Source organism: Euprymna scolopes, chromosome 24 (genome assembly GCF_053919585.1).
Source record: "Euprymna scolopes isolate OS-2025 chromosome 24, ASM5391958v1, whole genome shotgun sequence".
Taxonomy (NCBI): domain Eukaryota; kingdom Metazoa; phylum Mollusca; class Cephalopoda; order Sepiida; family Sepiolidae; genus Euprymna; species Euprymna scolopes.
Window position 1 is genome coordinate 48,397,978 of NC_136505.1, and position 5,256 is coordinate 48,403,233.

Sequence of the window (5,256 nt, forward strand, 5' to 3'; positions counted from 1 at the left end):
GACAACCGTGTGCTTTACTGTACCCTCGTAGTGAGGCAGTTAAGTAAGGACTATCTATTGGTCGATCGATAATGGGGGGGGTCCTTCAGTCTTTAACATACTATGGCTACTTAGGAACGGGTGCCTGCGCGTGAAATTTTTGTGGCAGGAAGTGAGCAATCTACAACCACGTCCCTCCTGAGTCGACATTGTTAAATACCAGTGGCAAGTGAGGTGTATGTACAAGACGACTGGAAACAAATGCTGAGATAAGCGGAGAGCACATACAGCGCCTACAATTCCAAAATGGTCACCCATCTAGTACTAACCAGGTTCAACGTTGCTTAACTTCGGTGATCTGATGAGAACCGGTGTGTCAACGCGGTTATGCCGTATATGCCGATTATGTTAAATAACATTTTTAGCGACAAACACGCAGATTAAACGGACGGATCTTTATCTTATCTATTGCTATTTCTGGACCAGTTCCTTTTCCTTCGTTTTTGTCGGTGGGCCACGCTTTAGTATTAAAAATTATTCTCTTGGCAAAATGTTTATATTTGATAGATATAGCTTTCTAATATGTGCATGCATTTCTAAAGACGACTCCGTCCATTTTTTTCCTCGAATACTCTTAAATAGTGAATGATATGTTTCTTGTGTCACTTCTATTTGTGATACTATTTCCATCGATCTGCCACGCTTATATTTGACATACAATATAAGCGCTAAACACGCAGATTAGATAAAAAATATTCTATGAATTTGTTTATAATATTTACTGTTTCTTTTATTTCTTGACATCGGCATTTTAATCTCAGCATTATTTCAAGAAATGTTGCAAGTTTTTTGTGTGTGTTTTTTTTTTAATATCTATGTTAATTTTCTATTTGTCTGTCTGTCTGCTCCAGTTTTTCTCGGAGATTACTGGTCCGATCTAAATAAAAAAAATTATGGTCATTTGTTATGATAATATACAGTGAATTAAGTATTATGGCATCCGTTTGATTCACAGTTAACTAATTAATAGGGATTAGTCATGACAACACCATATTTACTGTCAAAGTTGTTAGGAAACTACTGTTCCGATCTTGCTTAAATTTTGCATTGAGCTTTGTGATGATATAGTACAGCGAGGTAAATATAATTATATCCGTACTAGTGATGGGACGATTCCAATATTTTTCATGATTCCGATACAATTACAGATTCTGATTCCGATTCCGATTCTTTATAAATCTCTAAAAATTTAACTATAAAAGTGTTATTTTGTGCCGATTAGTGTAAACACATGTTAAATGTGCGTAATTTTTCTCAGACGTAAAGACACACTTTCGAGGGGGTGACCTAATAATTTTAGTCTGACTGGAAGTTTAAATCAGTTTGGTTTGGTTGGATTGTTTTTGTTTTACGGCATATCAATCCTTTTCAGGTTATTTAGTGCCGAATCCAGTGATTTTGAAGAAAAAATTTTTGATAGAATATTATTTTTTTCAAGTCGGTTTCTATTTAACCCATAATTGGGACCCTAACAGGTACTACGACTCCAGGTCAGAGTGGACTTGGGAGCAATGGCACTTAAGGGGTGGCTCCACACTCCCCAAACCCGCAAGCTGGGGCCTCACCATCGGATATAACTTAATGTCATATCCAGGACCTTTAAATCTATTATTTTATTATTACTACTACAAGTAGTTGAAGATGTTTCTTAAACTAAAATCAAATAAAAAAGATGATTAAAGGGATCGGTTTTGGCATCGGAAAATAGGCGCAAATTCTTCCGATTCTGATACCCCAAAAAGCTCCGATTTTTCCGATTCCCGATTCCGATTCCGATTAATCGTCCCTACACTAATCCGTACGAAAATAGTAGAGGATCAATAAGGGTAAATCATCATACCACATTCACTCTAGAAGTTTTCTCGAAAACTACTACGCGGATCTGACTGAAATTTTCTGTAGGCCTTTGTTATGAAAAGATACAGCGAACTAAGTATTATGGATTCCATCCAGAGTTAGCGTTTAATAGGATCAGTATTTAATACAAAAATCAGCACAAATTTAACCATATTCAAACATCAATTTGATATAAAGCACTCGTTTTACGCCAACGGGCTATAACTTTTGCTAGACATTATCGGGCTTAAAAGTTTGGAACTAAGTAACTGTCTTTAGTTTGAATCTGAAGTCTTATTACTTAGTACAAGTATATATAAAGGAAACTTCGTCGGTGTGCGAATATAATATAATAATAGTAATGGTATATATAATAATAGTAATATTACATATAATAATAGTAATATTATATATAATATAATATTACAATATAATAATAATTCAAAATTTGCTCTATGAAAATATTATAAAACCTGCATGGATTAAATTATCATATCAAAGCGTATTTCACGATCGGGTAATGCCACAAGGGCTCATATATATATATATATATATATATATATATATATATATATATATATATATATATATATATATATATATATATATATATACTGCTATTAGCGACGCTCTTTATGTAAACAAATCGAACGGAGGCATTTGGACGATGTCAAAACATCGTTCATTCCTTACCCACACAGCAGCAGCCGTATAGCGTAATGGTTAGGAGCCTTGACTATCATTTGAGCGGTCGGGTTTTGTTCCTGGCTGTAGGCAGTTGCCTGTCTAGCCACATTGATGAGCTGTGAAATATATATATGCGCACGTGTGTGTGTGTGTGTGTGTGTGTGTGTGTGTGTATTTTTTTGTGTGTGTGAAGATGGAGGAGAACAATTTTTAATGGAGACGATATTATTTGATAATCTATGAAGCTAAGAGCATCTCAAATCGCCTGCCTTAAGCTCTGTAAATGTAAGTATTTGGGGGTTCAAGAAATTATGGCAGCTTGTGTATAGAAAATCGTTTTTTATGAGAGGAGAAAGTATGAATTGAGTGATGTTTTCGATTATAATAAAGAAATAAAATAAGCGTATGTGTCTCCTGCTTAGTTTCCAATAAATCAATACACAAATTGCCTAGTAAATCGAGTCGTGGTGCTAGTTTCAAATGAATTCTGCAATGGCCGAGATAAAAAAAAGAAATAAGTTCTGTATGTCCATTATAAGTAATCGGAATGATAAACGTGGTCCAAAGTGACTATAAAAATTGAAATGGCGGAGAGGATTCATAACAATGACAAGTCTTATGTGGAAAAAAAAAACTTTATGTTTAATCTACGTCATTTTATATTAGTTGTCATTAGTAAACGTTAGAATGTGTTTTCTTTTTCTAACAAGTTTTACCATTTTTAGTTTTCTATATTCATTTATTAATACACACACACACACACATATATATATATATATGTGGGTGGGTGTGTGTAGTAATAAATGAATATTAATATATATATAATTATATAATATATATATATATATATATATATATATATATATATATATATATATATATATATATATATATATATATATAGTCTAAAGAAGCTTTGAATAAAAACAATGCAAAAATAAAAATAAAGAATGCAGTTTAAATTCCTGGAAGGAAAAAATATAATAAATTAAACCTATCGCAGACTAACATATATATATATATATATATATATATATATATATATATATATATATATATATATATTAACTTTAACCTATCGCAAACATATATATATATATATATATATATATATATATATATATATATATAACATATATATATGTCTTGGCTAGGTTCAGATCTCCCGACCGGCAGGGACTGTTACTCCCTACACTGATGATTGCTGAGCATGAATCATTATCCATTAAGTATAAATAATAATAATTTAATTATAAATAAATATATATAGAGAGAGAGTTAAAGAGAGATTTGAAACAATACAGCAATTAAGCTGTAGGGAATTTTCGCATTATATCCTCGTGAGGATTCGGCAGGCTTCTGCTCATTTAACACGAAACGAGGAAAATTCTGTGTAGCTTAATTGAGATATTATTCCAAGCCTTATTACCTAACTCTAGTTACGTTTTGAATACTGTGAAAGTAAATATTGAATATAAGTACATAACATTTTATGTTTATACATTAAATAATATATATGTGTGTGTGTGTTTGTGCGTGTTTGTGTGTGTATTTATTCTAATCAATAAGTATAGTTATAATCATTGTTTCACGAATATCACGAAATACCTTTTTTGTAATTATGAGTTGTTTTCATGTGATAATAAATATATTTGATTACTTTGAAATGTCTGTATATAAAATTTTAAAAGCTCTCCTGGTGTTCGCATGAAAATATAAAATAAACAAATCTATTATGAAACTGCACTGATAATTGCATTTATTTGATTATATATATTCTGTATCTATTTCTAACTAGATATATATATATATATATATGAATAAAGGTTATTCATTGAACTTTTGAATAGTCAAGTCGCTGCCTGATGATATCTGTTGTTTGATTAAAACAAGTGGCTATTTGTAGCAGCGGGATGTGAGCATGTTTATATAACAATAAACAAGTATATATATATATATATATATATATATATATATATATATATATATATATATATATATATATATATATATATATATATCTTTATTCGATTGGCAAAATTTTAGAATAATTATAAAAAAGTGAACCATATCGTAAATTCAATCGACTAAAAAATGGAAACCGGGGTGAGGAAAAGAAAAAAAATATATATATATATATATATATATATATATATATATATATATATATAATGGGGCAAATTATATGTACAATTCTTTTTAAAAGACGAAATAACATTTTATTCTGATGTGCTTCTTAGCTTACAGAGTAAACATTACTCGGTTTGGACTCTCGCTTGGAAAACGTTGTCTCCATTTGATAAACTTCGATTTTCTAAGCTACTTTCAGCCAAGGATGTTAAGTGTCGTCATACAAATAATCAAAAATTTACTAATTTCTTAAACCTTTTGATTAAAAATAAATTTGGCGAGCCTTCATTCTCGGATCAGCATATATTTAATTTCTCTAAATTTAAATTGTCAGAAGTCGATACGTTTGTGTCGTCTAGGGGACTTGAATTTTGTGTCCCTCCTCGCCAGATTGACGTAACTCAAACTCTTAGTGAATTTGAGATTTTATTTTCACAAATAAAAAATAATGGTTCGGGTGACAACTTAAATATTGTTAAATCTCGCTTGACTGTATTAGCCAATAAATTCAGTCAATGCAATATTTATTCTCGCCATTTTATTTGGCAAAGTAATCATTTCATT

General features: G+C 30.7%; 1 pseudogene; it reads right to left on the bottom strand.

Moving 5' to 3' along the window:
• Positions 1 to 260: 260 nt before the first annotated feature.
• On the bottom strand, positions 261 to 377 carry LOC145246929 (5S ribosomal RNA; annotated as a pseudogene).
• Positions 378 to 5,256: the final 4,879 nt, after the last annotated feature.